The sequence below is a fragment of the Triticum dicoccoides genome, chromosome 3B (assembly GCF_002162155.2).
Source record: "Triticum dicoccoides isolate Atlit2015 ecotype Zavitan chromosome 3B, WEW_v2.0, whole genome shotgun sequence".
Taxonomy (NCBI): domain Eukaryota; kingdom Viridiplantae; phylum Streptophyta; class Magnoliopsida; order Poales; family Poaceae; genus Triticum; species Triticum dicoccoides.
This window is the reverse complement of record NC_041385.1, coordinates 439,632,194-439,648,836: the sequence shown is the minus strand read 5'-3', so window position 1 is coordinate 439,648,836 and position 16,643 is coordinate 439,632,194.

Below are 16,643 nucleotides of genomic sequence, written 5' to 3'. Positions count from 1 at the left end.
ACGAGATTGTGCGCACTGTCAAAGGCCCATCCAACGGCTAGTGCCAAGGCAAACTGCTGACAGGAACGTCAAGACCATTGCTGAGTGCCTTGCTGATGAGCTGACCAATGCTGCTCAAGGCTCGTCCAACTGGTCGACTGCTGATTCTTCTTGAGAAGCTGCATCGAACGAATAGAAACCAACCTGAGAGAAGAACGAGTTTCACTAGAAGATAAATGCAACATATTCAAAGATAAATCCAAAGGTTCCTAATAGCAGATTAAAGTACTCGGGCGTCAGGCCTGAAGGAGTTTTAACGATTACAAAATCACTCGGCATTCCAAGGCAAATAAAGGTGAAGCATAATGTTTTTCAGTCACTCAGCGGGAGAAGGACTGGCTGGATCGCAGAAGCTGTCGAGGTCGATGCTGTCGGCAATACGAGTGGCTGCCTCGAGGAAGGTGTCCATGAAGGACTGGAAGGAGTGCTTCTTAGTATTCGCTACCTTGAGGGCCGCCAGCTTGTCTTCCTTAGCCTCCTTGCAGTGCACTCGAACCAATGACAAGGCGACATCAGCACCACATTGAGCAGAGGACTTCTTCCACTCTTGCACTCGGCCAGGGATCTGATTGAGTCGAGTCATCAGCGGCTCGAGGTCTTGAGAAAGTTTCGCCCGAGGCCAGAGTTCGGCGTCCACTTGGGTCATCGCCGCCTTCAGTCGAGCCAAATAAGCAACTGCACCATCCAAGTGTGATTCCAATCGCAGCAGGTTCATCACAACGTCATCTTTCATGGGACAATTGATGGGGTCGAGACCTGTCTCAACCCGCCTGGTTTCAGCTTCAAAGTCCTAACAAAGTTCTGTTCCATCGCGAAAAACAATGACTCGACAATATTACAACAAACTTCAGTCGACGACAAATTAACCAATCAAATGACCATACCTTCAAGCTTCAGGACAAGTTTCACGGCAAGTTGTTCCAGATAGGACTCTAGCTTGTCTGTCTTGGTTCTGAGGCCACCGACTTCAATGGTCAGGTTCTCCTTGTCCTGCCTCAGTTGCTCAACTTCTCAATTAGCTTCCGAGATGGCGGTCTTCAACTTCGCGTTCTCCTCCTCCAATTTTTCGACTGAAGCCAGCTTCTGGTCCGCAAGCGTCGTCTTCTCATGTGCTTCCTTCTGAGCAGCAGCAAGGTCCAGGTCCTTCTTCTTCAAAGCCTCCTTCATTATCTCTAAAGAAACAACACTCTTCAAACGAGCCTGAAGTTGGCGGTTTTCACTACGCACATCTGCTTATGTGAAGTCACTCGGTTCAAAGAGACTGAAATAAAAAGTAGTGGAAAGTGCGAGCTACTAAGCACACAAGACAGTCGAATGGTTACCTCCCATGATGGCCGTCTCTTGTTGAGCAGTCTTGAGATTTTTCTTTGCGAGTTCAAGGTCAAGTTCAACGCTGATATGCTTCTTCTTCAACTCGGAAAGTCGAGATCCAAGATGACAAGACCTCTGGAGTCAGAAAGAGAGATATATCAGTTGATAGAAATAAGAGACTGTGACAGGGAGAAGTTACTCTAAGACTACTGCCGAATCAAATATTCAACATTAGTCTTGGGGACTACACCTAGTGGGTGCACTTAGCGTGCCCCCATTAGTTCAGATCAATACTCAGTAGGGTGTGCCCAGCATGAGTTCAAAGAAAATGAGAGAGAGTAAATTCTAAGACCTCAATCAACTACCAGCAGTCGACCGTGGTCTCGGGGACTACACCCAGTGGGTGCACTCGGCGTGCCCCCACTGATCCGGACAGTTTACTAAGACTCAGCTCGAGTCGAGTGGAGTGGAAGATTTCGTAAACTCTAAACAAAGGAACACCCCAGTGGGTGATCAGATATAAAACAACATTCAAAAGTTTGGTCGGAGTTTTGCTGACCGGAACATTGGTCTGAAGGGCAGTGCTGGCGTTGTAAGCCACCTGACTAGCCTCGTGCATCACCTTCACCTGCTCCATGACAAGGTTCACCTGGCGAAGAGCTTCCCTAGCGGCACTTGGCGAGCCGTCTGGGGTCTGATACGCGGCAAAGAGTGATGGCTCCAAGGCAGTCGAAGCAGTTACTGGGTCAGACGCGTGGAGTTGCACTGGAGCGGCAGGAGTCTGTGCAGTCAATCTCGACGGACGATCAGTCGTCAGCGGGCTGGCGAATGTGACGTTGGTCCGAACTGGCTCTCCGGAACGTTCGACCAACGCCTCAAGCGCCGGCGTCGACTGAGGGACTTGAATTTCAAGCCTCCTCTTGCTTGAGCTTCCGCTCTTCTTCCTCCTCTCCTGTAGAGGCGCTTCTTCTTCTTCATCATCAGGGAGCACAATGATCTCTTGCGGAACTACAGAAAGGGAGAAATATCAGATATTTAGCCGATTGACGACTCACTCGACTAAATGAAACCTGGTCGAACGGACTTACCAGCCCGAGAGGTGGCCTCCTCGTCTCCTGGTGCCTTATCGATATCCATGTCAGTAGCAGTAGAGGTGGGGCTAGCAAGATACATGATCCAATTGGTCAGAACAAAAATTTCAGTCGGGGTGCATAAACACAAGTGTGATACTCACCCGAAGCCACAGGGACGTCCATCTTGATCCGCGGCAAAGTCTTCCAAGCCTTGGGAGGAGCAACCTTGGGCTGCTTGGCGACCTTCTCCGTCGGCTCCGGAGACGACGTCCGAGTGTGCTTCTGAGCGTGGGTACTCGGAGCCACGTTCTTCCCGCGCCTGCCCGCCGGGTCATGTTGCTGCTTGGATCGGAGTTTGGAACACGGCGGCGAGTCAACATCTTCCTCGTCGTACGACTCCTCGCTCTCCTCCTCCTCTTCTTCATCCGAAGACTCCCAGTCGCCACTCTCTTCTGCACTGGCCTCTCCCTCCTGGCCCTGCTCTAGAGCTTGTTCACCGTTGGGCATCGAATACATCTCAGTAAAAACCTACAAGACAAAAAGTTGAGTAAAAGTCAGTCAACATCAAGTACAGTCGGAACATATATGCCAGGCAGTCGGAATAAAAGAGCATACCTTGTCAGGCGGATTGTTGTCTCTGAAGGGGATGACTCGCCTGGATCCTCTGGGGTTGTCTTGATTGCCAGTGATACTCTTCAACCACATAGCCACGGTCTTGGACGGAACTTCCTCTTGGTGGACCCGAGCGGTGTCTTCGGGTCTGGAGTACAACCACATAGGATGATCACGAGCCTGAAGAGGCTGGATGCGTCGACTGAGGAACACTTCCAGCAGGTCCAGGCCGGTGACACCCTCATTGATAAGTTGGACCACTTTCTCCACCAACATCTTCATCTCCACGTTCTCAACAGCAGTCACTTTGAGTGGAGAAGGAGTCTGAACGTGGTCGAATGTGAAGTGGGGAAGGCCAGTGGACTGACCTGGAGCTGCGGTGTCCTGGCAGTAGAACCAGGTCGACTGCCAGCCTCTAACCGATTCAGGGAGAGTCATAGCAGGGAAAGAACTCCTATGCCTTTTCTGGATACCTAAACCCCCACACATCTGGATGACATGGGTCTTTGAGTCACTTGACTTTGCTTTTTTGACCAACTGGGATCGGATGGTGAAGATATGTTTGAAAAGACTCCAGTGCAGTCGACACCCTAAGAAGTTTTCACACATTGACACGAACGCGGCCAGATACGTGATGGTGTTGGGAGAAAACTGGTGGAGTTGAGCACCAAAGAAATTCAGGAATCCCCGGAAAAAGGGGTGCGGAGGAAGCGAAAAACCCCGGTCGACGTGGGTGGCGAGCAGTACAAACTCACCCGGTCGAGGCGGAGGCTCCATCTCCCCCTCCGGCAGCCTTCCCTCTCCCTTGGCGATCAGTATGGACTCCGCCAGCTCGCCAGATCTTCCTGCCGAAGCAAAGACCGGATCCAATCGCCCTGGATCCAGCCCGGTGGCAGCCCCGCGTGTGATGACGACTCGCGGTTCTGCTTCTTGCCTTTCGCCGCCCCCGTCACCTTCTTTGCACGCTCTAGTGCTGCCGTCTTGTCCTTCACCATGGCGGTAGAGCGGCAGCGTCGAGAGCAGAAGAGCTGGGCGCGGTGGAGAAGCAGAGGAAGAAGAAGGAGAAACGGGCGTGCACAGTGCAGACGCCTCAGCCCCGTTGCCTTATAAAGGGTTGCTTCCGAGTGGCTGATGCATGGGACCAGGCAATCCTGTCAAATCCCGCAACAGTCGCACGCAACATACATGGCGAAAAAGGCGGCACGAAAACGAGGCATCATTATTTATCCGCTCCGCCCGCTTCGGCGCTCCCCATCCCGCGCGCTTCCCCAAAATTTCGTATCCCACGAAATCCAGGATACACAGCAGTCAATCGCACCCAAGATCCTGCACTCTAATACAGCACTCGGCAGGCGATGCCACAAGTTCAGTCAACAACTCTCTGAATGGATCAAGGTGGCTGAGTCGACGCTGAAGTGCCAACGTGAGTTTTCCATCTTGCAGAAAACGCTCGCGAAGGTGCAAAGCTGAGAACAAGTTCACTTCAACCTACTTTCCACTCGAACCTTAATCCATTCGAGGGCTACTGATGAGGATGCAGACCTGGGTTAGGGTCATAGGCCTGACCTATACACCCTACCCAAGGTCACTACCCTAGAAGATAAGAAGTCCAAGAGGCAGCAAGAGACCCCCAGTCGAAGATGTCGAGTGCAATCCACTCGACAATCATGTCACTCGGGAGTCCCCTACCTACTGTCATTCGACCATCCAGAGAATCACTCGATCTACCGAAGACCAGGAGTCACTTAGTTTTACAACGGGCAGGCGTTCACTCCGTAGTCTTTAAGGTCACTAACAGCACTTAAGGCTGGTGTTACCAGTAATGCCCCCACTTTATATACATTAAGTCCCTTGTAATGGAGGGCGGTGGGGGTCCTGGCGTACTCTATCTAAGCCACCCCCTCCCCTGGAACAAGGGTTCACACCTCCTGTAACATCACACATATAATCCAATCGACCGCCTCCAGGCACCAAGACGTAGGGCTGTTACTTCCACCGAGAAGGGCCTGAACTCGTAAACCTCATGTGTACACCTTCACCATAGCTGAGATCTTGCCTCTCCATACCTACCCCCCTTTCTACTGTCAGTCTTAGAACCACGACACTTCCTGCCCGCGTTCTTTAACGTGATGGTGCATCTGTGTGTCCATATTGTGGATGAAATAATAGACCTAGGGCCGTCATTCCTGCACAACATGATGCCGTTTGAGAGGATGAATGGGATCATCAAAGGATTCGTTCGTAACATGTCCCGCACTGATGGAAGCATCATCCAGGGCTATCTGACACAAGAGTGCATCTCTTTCTACAAGAATTTTCTATATGGCGCAGACCAGCCGCCTGGTGTTGGTGTTGGTTTTCCCGTTAACAAGCATGATGGGAGGCTCGAAGGAGAAGGTCACTCTAATGGTCGCAGGGAACTGCATGTGGCATACTCAGATCGATGCAACGACTTTGACAGAGCAAACTTGGTAGTGCTACAACACCTAGACGAGGTAGATCCTTTCGCGGCACTGCACAAAGAAATTATCGCAAAGAAGTATCGTGACCGGGGGGTATGCAGGACGGACACCGAAGTTACTTGAGAGAACAAGTCCACTTTCCTGCATTGGTTCAAAGAGGATATTATTGCTAATCCCCCGGAGGAGGGCTCTAAGGACGGATTGCTCATATACGCCTTAGCACATGGCCCCTCACCCAACCTCGTAACCTATCAGGCATACGATATCAACGGATACACGTTCTACATGGAGGCCAAAGATATGGACAGTGATGATCAGAACTCAGGGGTGACGATGGAATGCATGATCGGCAGCGACAATGCTGCAACTGATAGATTTTACGGAAGGGTCGAGGAGATCTGGGAGCTTGAATACTCTGGACTACACAACACAATGATGTTCTGTGTCAGATGGGCTAAGAATGTCGAAAGAGAAAACTGGTATTTCACTACCATGACTATATCCGACGCCAAGAGCGCTACCATGAACGCCATCGCAAAAAATGAGCCATGGGTACACGCTAAGCCCGTGACACAACGCTTCTTCATAACCGACCTGCGCAATCCCAGACGTGTTGTCGTGAGGAGAGGTAAAAGTAACATCATTGGAATGGATGGAGTCACCAACGAGGAAGACTACGACCAGTACGGCAACCCAATGAGGGAAGATGAAGATGATGATGAAGTATACGTCAAAAGAAGAATCAATACTACATTACCTAAGAAAAATTGTACTCCATGGAAAAGGAAAAGTCACAATGAAGGGCTCAATTATTCTTCAACGAACAAGAAGGGAAAGAAGCTCACTCAAAGACGAAAGCGTCAACGCTGAGGAACCGTATGTTATCGGTCAAATGATGTAATATGTATGTTCCTATTTTGTATACACACTTATCCATTATTATGCATGGGTCCAATGATGTAATATATATGTTCCTATTTTGTATACATACTTAACAGTCAAATGATGCAATATATATCACCTTCCCTTCGTTCACTGCTCTCAGAAAAAAAGAAAAGAAAAGTGACAGAAAATAAAGGAAAAGAAAATAGAAGGAAACAAATAGGAAATCTGCTATATAGGTACTAGTTATAGCAGCAGTGCTTTTCTGAGAAAAGAGCTACATCTAGTCAAGATAGCAGTAGCGGTTTCTTCATAAAACCACTATAGCTACCTGGAGTAGCTATAGCGCGTTTTGTTTAGACGCGCTACTTCTATGCCCACATAACACCCAAAATCCCCACTCCTCTCTTCATCCCACCTCTTTTCCTCCAAATCCCCACACTCTCTCTTCCCTCGTCGTGCCGCCGGAGCCCTGCCCTCGCCGCGCCCCTGCGCTCGCCCCCGACCCCGACCCCAACCCCGGCCCTGACCCCGGCTCTGGCCCCGGCACTCGCCCACGGCCCCGGTCCCGACCCCGATGATACGTCTCCAACATATCTATAATTTTTGATTGTTCCATGCTATTATATTACCCCTTTTGGATGTTTATGGGCTTTATTTTACACATTTATATCGTTTTTGGGACTAACATACTAACCGGAGGCCCAGCCCATATTGCTGTTTTTTTGCCTATTTCAGTATTTCAAAGAAAAGGAATATCAAACGGAGTCCAAACGGAATGAAACCTTCGGGAGCGTGATTTTTGGAACAAACGTGATCCGAAGAGCTAGGAGTGCAAGGGAAGAAGCTCCCGAGGACCCACAAGATAGGGGGCCGCGCCCCCCTTGTAGGGCGCGCCCCCTATGTCGTGGGCCCCTCGGGCGGCCACCGACGTACTTCTTCCTCCTATATATACCTACGTACCCCGAAAACATCCAGGAGCACCACGAAACACAATTTCCACCATCGTAACCTTCTGTATCCGCGAGATCCCATCTTGGAGCCTTCGTCGGCACTTTGCCGGAGGGGGAATCGACCATGGAGGGCTTATACATCAACATCCTTGCCCCTCCGATGAGTTGTGAGTAGTTTACCACAGACCTACGGGTCCATAGTTATTAGCTAGATGGCTTCTTCTCTCTTTTTGGATCTCAATACAATGTTCTCCCCCTCTCTTGTGGAGATCTATTCGATGTAATCTCTTTTTGCGGTGTGTTTGTCGAGATCCGATGAATTGTGGGTTTATGATCAAGTTTATCTATGAATAATATTTGAATCTTCTCATAATTCTTTTATGTATGATTGAGTTATCTTTGCAAGTCTCTTCAAATTATCAGTTTGGTTTGGCCTACTAGATTGATCTTTCTTGCCATGGGAGAAGTGCTTAGCTTTGGGTTCAATCTTGCGGTGTTCTTACCCAGTGACAGAAAGGGTTGCAAGACACGTATTGTATTGTTGCCATCGAGGATAACAAGATGGGGTTTATATCATATTGCATGAGTTTATCCCTCTACATCATGTCATCTTGCTTAATGCGTTACTCTGTTCTTATGAACTTAATACTCTAGATGCAGGCAGGAGTCGGTCGATGTGTGGAGTAATAGTAGTAGATGCAGGCAGGAGTCGGTCTACTTGTTATGGACGTGATGCCTATATACATGATCATGCCTATATAACCTCATAACTATGCGCTTTTCCATCAATTGCTCGACAGTAATTTGTTCACCCACCGTAATACTTATGCTATCTTGAGAGAAGCCTCTAGTGAAACCAATGGCCCCCAGGTCTATCTCTTCTCATATTTGCTTCCAATCTACTTTTATTTGCATCTTTACTTTTTGCATCTATATTATAAAATACCAAAAATATATTTATCTTATCTTACTATCTTTATTAGATCTCACTTTCGTAAGTGGCCATGAAGGGATTGACAACCCCTTTATTGCGTTGGTTGCGAGTTCTCAATTTGTTTGTGTAGGTGCGTGGGACTTTTGAGGAGCCTCCTACTGGATTGATACCTTGGTTCTCAAAACTGAGGGAAATACTTACGCTACACTTGCTGCATCACCCTCTCCTCTTCGGGGAAAACCAATGCTAGCTCAAGACGTAGAAAGAAGGATTTCTGGCGCCGTTGCCGGGGAGGTCTTCGCTCAAGTCAAGACATACCAAGTACCCATCAAAAACCCATCTCCCTTGCATTTACATTATTTGCCTCTCGTTTTCCTCTTCCCCACTTCACCCTTGTCATTTTATTCGCCCTCTCTTTCCCAATCTCCTCCTTTCTTTTTCGCTTGCCTTCTTTTGTGTGCTTGTTTGCTTGTTTGACCATATGGCCGCGCCTAAGGGTCCTGACCACCTTATCAGAAGGATGGATGAGATTGAATCAAATATTAGAAGCTTTATGAATTTGCAATTTCAGCATAATAATTTCTTTAGAAAAGTGCTTAAGGAACAATAAAGTTTTTTGGGGTTTATGAACAAAGAGCTTGATGATATGAATAAAGAATTCTATGGTGTTAACGCTCAAATTACTCGGCTTGGAAATGCTATAGCCAAAATTTCTGACAAGCAAGCCACCTTAGTCAATAAGATGGCCGCTAAACCAGAAACATTACGTGAAAATAATGATGAGGATCTTAAAGTAATCAATGCGTCTCCGATTAGATCTATGTTTTGCAATATGAATTTTGATGATTATGGGACTGATGATGAATCAACTTTGCCTAGAAGGCATCCCAAGAATTTGGAGTCTTTAGATCTTGATGCTAAATTTGGTAAAAGTGAGATTGGAGAATCCTCAACTTCTAATAATATTGAACCTACTATCTCAGATTTCAAGGAATTTGATTATGATAATTGCTCTTTAAAAGGTTGTATTTCCTTGTTGCAATCCGTTGTTAATTCTCCTCATGCTTATAGTCAAAACAAAGCTTTTACCAAACATATTGTCGATGCCTTGATGCAATCTTATGATAAAAACTTTATTTGGAAGTTTCAATACCTAGAAAACTTAATGATGAGTGAGAACCTACTATAAAGATTAGAATTAAAGATTATGAGTGTTTTGCTTTGTGTGATTTGGGTGCAAGTGTTTCCACGATTCCGAAAACTTTATGTGATATTCTAGGTTTCCATGACCTTGAAGATTGCTCTTTAAATTTGCACCTTGCGGATTCCACCATTAAAAAGACTATGGGGAGGATCAATGATGTTCTTATTGTTGCAAATAGAAATTTGGTGCCCGTAGATTTTATCGTTCTTGATATAGATTGCAATCTTTCTTGCCCTATTATTCTTGGTAGACCTTTCCTTAGAACGATTGGTGCGATTATTGATATGAAGGAAGGGAACATTAGATTCCAATTTCCCTTAAATAAAGGCATGAAGCACTTTCCAAGAAAGAAAGTCAAATTACCTTATGAATCTATCATGCATGCTACTTATGAATTTAGTGCCAAAGATGGCACTCGTTAGATCTATCTTCGCTTTTAAGCCTAGCTAGGGGCGTTAAACGATAGCGCTAGTTGGGAGGCAACCCAATTTTTCTTTATGTTTTTTGTTTTTGCTCCTGTTTAGGAATAAATCTTGCATCTACTCTCTGTATAGATGTGTTTTTTATCTTTTAGTTAATGTTTGTGCCAAGTAGAACCTATAGGATAAACTATGATGATAGTTGATTTGATTCTGCTGAAAAACAGAAACTTTGCGCTCAAGAGAAAAAAATCAATAAATCACAGAAACGTGCTTTTGCATTGATTCTTTTTGCTTCTGATCAATAGACAAATTTTCCAGTACGTCCTATTTTGGTAGGATTTTTAGAGTTCCAGAAGTTTGCGTTATTTACAGATTGCTACAGACTGTTCTGTTTTTGACATATTCTGTTTTTCGTGTGTTGTTTGCTTATTTCAATGCATCTATGGCTAGTAAATTAGTTTATAAACCATAAGGAAGTTGGAATACAGTAGGTTTAACACCAAAATAAATAAAGAATGAGTTCATTGCAGTACCTTGTGTGGTGGTTTTGCTTTCTTTCACTAACGGAGCTTATAAGGTTTCCTGTTGAGTTTTGTGTTGTGAAGTTTTCAAGTTTTGGGTAAAGCTTTTGTGGACTATGGAATAAAGGGTGGCAAGATCCTAACCTTGGGGATGCCCAAGGCACCCCAAGATATTCAAGGATAGCCAAAAGCCTAAGCTTGGGGATGCCCCGGGAAGGCATCCCCTCTTTCGTCTTCGTTCATTGGTAACTTTACTTGAAGCTATATTTTTATTCGCCACATGATATGTGGTTTGCTTGGAGAGTCGTGTATTATATTAGTCTTTGCTTTTTAGTTTACCACAATAATCCTTGCTGCACACAACTTTTGGAAGAAGCCTATTTGATTAGAATTTGCTAGAATACTCTATGTGCTTCACCTATATCTTTTGAGCTTCATAGTTTTTGCTCTAGTGCTTCACTTATATCTTTTAGAGCACGGTGGTATCTTAATTTTGAAGAAATTGCTAGTCTCTCATGCTTCAGTTATATTATTTTGAGAGTCTTTTAGAACAGCATGGTTTTTGCTATGATCATAAAGTTGGTCCTAGAATGATGAGCATCCAAGTTGGGTATAATAAAAACTATCATAGAAAGTGAATTGGATGCTATGATCAATTTGATGTTTGATAATTGTTTTGAGATATGGAGGTAGTAATATTAAAGTTATGCTAGTTGGGTGATTATGAATTTAAAGAATGCTGTGTTGAAGTTTGTGATTCCCGTAGCATGCACGTATGGTGAACCGCTTTGTGATGAAGTTGGAGCACAATTTTACTTATTGATTGTCTTCCTTATGAGTGGCGGTCGGGGATGAGCGATGGTCTTTTCCTACCAATCTATCCCCCTAGGAGCATGCGCGTAGTGCTTTGGTTTTTGATGACTTCTAAATTTTTGCAATAACTACATGAGTTCGCTTGATTAATGTTGAGTCCATGGATTATACACACTCTTTCACCCTTTCACCATTGCTAGCCTCTCTTGTGCCGCGCAATTTTCGCCGGTACCATACACCCACCATACTCCTTCCTCAAAACAGCCACCATACCTACCTATTATGGCATTTCCATAGCCATTCCGAGATATATTGCCATGCAACTTTCCACCGTTCCGTTCATATGACACACATTACTTTTGTCATATTTCTCTTTGCATGATCATGTAGTTGACTTCGTATTTGTTGCAAGGCCACCTTCATAATTTTCATACACGTCGCTCTTGATTCATTGCATATCCCGGTACACCGCCGGAGGCATTCATATAGAGTCATATCTTGTTCTAGCTTTGAGTTGTAAATCCATAAAAGTGTGATGATCTTCATTATTAGAGCATTGTCCTCGTGAGGAAAGGATGATGAAGGCTATGATTCCCCCACAAGTCGGGATGAGACTTCGGACTTTACAAAAAAAGAGAGAAAGGCCAAAAAGAAAAAAAAGGTCAAAGAAAAGAAAAAAGAGAAAAAGAAAAAAATATAATGAGAGAAAAAGAGAGAAAGGACAATGCTACTATCTCTTTTTCCACACTTGTGCTTCAAAATAGCACCATGATCTTCATGATAGAGAGTCTCATATGTTGTCACTTTCATATACTAGTGGGAATTTTTCATTATAGAACTTGGCTTGTATATTCCAATGATGGGCTTCCTCAAAAGTGCCCTAGGTCTTCGTGAGCAAGCGAGTTGGATGCACACCCACTTAGTTTCTTTTGTTGAGCTTTCATATATTTATAGCTCTAGTGCATCCGTTGCATGGCAATCCCTACTCACTCGCATCGATATCTATTAATGGGCATCTCCATAGCCCGTTGATACGCCTAGTTGATGTGAGACTATCTTCTCCTTTTTGTCTTCTCCACAACCACCATTCTATTCCACAAATAGTGCTATGTCCATGGCTCACGCTCATGTATTGCGTGAAAGTTGAAAGAGTTTGAGATTATTAAAGTATGAAACAATTGCTTGGTTTGTCATCGGGGTTGTGCATGATTAAATACTTTGTGTGATGAAGATAGAGCAACAGCCAAACTATATGATTTTGTAGGGAAAACTTTCTTTAGCCATGTTATTTTGAGAAGACATGATTACTTTGATTAGTATGCTTGAAGTATTACTATTTCTTTTATCATTATGAACTTTTATTTTGTATTCATTTGGATCTGAACATAAATGCCACAATAAAGAAAATTATATTATGAATTATGCTAGGTAGCATTCCACTTCAAAAATTCTCTTTTTATCATTTACCTACTCGAGGACGAGCAGGAATTAAGCTTGGGGATGCTTGCTACGTCTCAAACATATCTATAATTTTTGATTGTTCCATTCTATTATATTACCCCTTTTGGATGTTTATGGGCCTTATTTTACACATTTATATCATTTTTGGGAATAACCTACTAACCGGAGGCCCAACCCATATTGCTATTTTTTTGCCTATTTTAGTATTTCGAAGAAAAGGAATATCAAACGAAGTCCAAACGGAATGAAACCTTCGGGAGCGTGATTTTTGGAACAAACGTGATCCGGAGAGCTTGGAGTGCAAGTCAAGAAGCTCCCGAGGACCCCACGAGATAGGGGGCCGCGACCCCTGTAGGGCGCCCCCTGTCTCGTGGGCCCCTCGGGCAGCCACCGACGTACTTCTTCCTCCTATATATACCTACGTACCCCAAAAACATCCAGGAGCACCACGAAACACAATTTCCACCGTCGTAACCTTCTGTATCCACGAGATCCCATCTTGGAGCCTTTGCCGGCACTCTGCCGGAGGGGGAATCGACCATGGAGGGCTTCTACATCAACATCCTTGCCCCTACGATGAGTTGTGAGTAGTTTACCACAGACCTACTGGTCCATAGTTATTAGCTAGATGGCTTCTTCTCTCTTTTTGGATCTCAATACAATGTTCTCCCCCTCTCTTGTTGAGATCTATTCGATGTAATCTCTTTTTGCGGTTTGTTTGTCGAGATCCGATGAATTGTGGGTTTATGATCAAGTTTATCTATGAATAATATTTGAATCTTCTCTGAATTCTTTTATGTATGATTGTGTTATCTTTGCAAGTCTCTTCGAATTATCAGTTTGGTTTGGCCTACTAGATTGATCTTTCTTGCCATGGGAGAAGTGCTTAGCTTTGGGTTCAATCTTGCGGTGTTCTTACCCAGTGACAGAAAGGGTTGCAAGACACGTATTGTATTGTTGCCATCGAGGATAACAAGATGGGGTTTATATCATATTGCATGAGTTTATCCCTCTACATCATGTCATCTTGCTTAATACGTTACTCTGTTCTTATGAACTTAATACTCTAGATGCAGGCAAGAGTCGGTTGATGTGTGGAGTAATAGTAGTAGATGCAGGCAGGAGTCGGTCTACTTGTTATGGACGTGATGCCTATATACATGATCATGCCTAGATAACATCATAACTATGTGCTTTTCTATCAATTGCTCGACAGTAATTTGTTCACCCACCGTAATACTTATGCTATCTTGAGAGAAGCCTCTAGTGAAACCTATGGCCCCCGGGTCTATCTCTTATCATATTTGCTTCGAATCTACTTTTATTTGCATCTTTACTTTTTGCATCTATATTATAAAATACCAAAAATATATTTATCTTATCTTACTATCTTTATTAGATCTCACTTTCGTAAGTGGCCGTGAAGGGATTGACAACCCCTTTATTGCGTTGGTTGCGAGTTCTCAGTTTGTTTGTGTAGGTGCGTGGGACTTTTGAGGAGCCTCCTACTGGATTGATACCTTGGTTCTCAAAACTGAGGGAAATACTTATGCTACACTTGCTGCATCACCCTCTCCTCTTCGGGGAAAACCAACACTAGCACAAGACATAGCACGCGACCCTGGCTCCGACCCTGGCGCTCGACCCCAACTCCGATCCCGACCCCTCCCAACCTCGGCCTTCATCGGGCCTGCACCCTCTGTAAGCCCCCCACCGCTCCTCCTCTCTCTGGTAGCTGGGGTTCTTTGGTTAATTTACTTAGATTTTAGTTAGGGCAGATAGTTAATTAGGTTATATATTTAGTTATGAATTTAGCTAGGTTTTTTCTTCAAGTTCTATATTTTTCTTCCTTTTGTATGCAAATTTGAAGTGGACATGTGATGTTTTGGACATTTCATATTTGGAATTTGGACATGTCATTTGGACATGATGATTATGTGGAGGGTAAATGATCCGAGTGGCCTATGTTATGCCGGAATGTTGATTCATTTCTGTTCCGGTGAATTTCAGGCGCTCGATATGTCCATTTTTTAGCAAAGGTCATGCCAAAATTTTCCGTGAATTTTGGCATGATTTGTGCTAGATAGTAGGCATGTCGAGTGCCGAGAGTTGCTGGGAAATGACATTCCGGCAAACATAGATTTCCTTTTTATGTCATTTCTCATTTTTTTCATAGTTTTAGAATTAAATGAGGAGACTTAATCATAGGAAACATGTCGAACAACGAAGAAACTGGGCCTTCTAACCAAGATGCAGATGAGATGGATTATGATGGTGAACAAGAGTACCTCAAATTTTTGTCTACTAAGCACAATCAAGGTTTGCAGGTCAGCCTCGATGATGGTACTGACGCCGACATCGACACCGACTGCACCAGCACCGATGGCGGCACCGAGACCGGCGGGAAAGGTACCGGCGGGGAAGGTACCGGCGGGGAAGATACCGGCGAGGAAGGTACTGGCGCCGATGCCGCTACCAAAAAAAGAAGCAGAAGAAGCAGAGGATACAAAAACCTAACAAACTAGGGATTGGACGACTGGTGATCACAAAGATGGCATCTGGCAAGTTTAAGCCATTAGAGGCGGAAGAACCTCGCAAGTGCTATGGGAATCAAATAGGATGCATCCTACGGGAATGTGCGAGCATCAACGACAATGACTTAAGGAGTAAAGAACATTTGACGCAGTTGCTCCTGATGAAGTTGCACAAGAGATTCAAGTTCCCCGACTGGGATGATAACATAGAACAACCGTGGGATGATCCGAAGATGAAAAAGATTAACAATCACACCATGGGCATGTTTAGCAATGATTTGGCCTCCTAGAAAGGGAGGGTCAAACGAGTTATTGAGGCTGAGGAACCCCTGTCCAAGATTCTGGAGGAAAATCCGACACTTACGGAAGAGGAGTTCAAAAAGGTCAAGGACACTTGCACTACCAAGGCAGCCAAGGCTAAGGCTGCGAAATTCAAGAGCCTTCAGCAAAGGAACACGGGGAAGCATCGCCTCAGAAGCCGTGGCTACCTAGGTAAAAGGCCCATATGGGAAAAGGAGGACGCAGAACGTGAAGCCGCGGGTATCCCAGACCCCTTCGTGAAGTTCACCAACCCCTTGGAGCATGACTTCATCAGGGCCCGCTACAAGTGGGACAAGGAAAAGAAGGTTTTTTACATGGACCAGATCACGAGGAGATTGATTAGACTACTCGTAATTATTCTTTTACCACCTTACATTTAGCTCCAGAGCTAGTCGACTACACATTCCTAAACAGTTCACGTTCCTTCTGCAGGACAAGCAACACCAGCCTGCAGCCGAAAGCCCTACTTCTCCGATGATGCCCAAGTGGGACACCCCTCTCAACCGAGCCTTGAACGAACTTAAGGGACTCCCTTTGGGCCAGCGGCCGCAATATGGTCGTGTGCATGGCGCTGGAGATGGCACCACATGGAAGGTGTTTTACAACGAGGGCCCGGAGGCCAAGAAACAGACGAAGAAGTTTAGTCAGGCGGACATCAACGAGAAGGTGAAGCTTGTGGTCGAGAAAAAAGCAGCAGAGGATGCGAAAAAACAGCCGAAGAGAAAAATGAGTTCCTACAACAGGCAGTCAATGCAGCTGTAATTGCCTGCAGAAATGATTTTGCTACTAACTTGGTTCCAGCTATCATCAACTGGACGAATGATAATCCAGACAATACGGTACATGATTTCCCGTTGCCCAGTTTCGTCGCGAGCAACTCCGTGAACAACAACACCAGCGCACCATCACTTGCTCACGCAACCGGGCCTCCTCTCGCACTCGCTCCCGCTCATAGCAGCCCGTCCTTAGTGTCTGGCGCGCTAGGTGGGCCTTCATCTTTGGCGGAGCTCAACGTCCTCACGGTAATTACATGTGGCACCAACATACATACTATATATATATATATAATATTCCATTTTCGTTGCCTTTTGGATGTTCTAC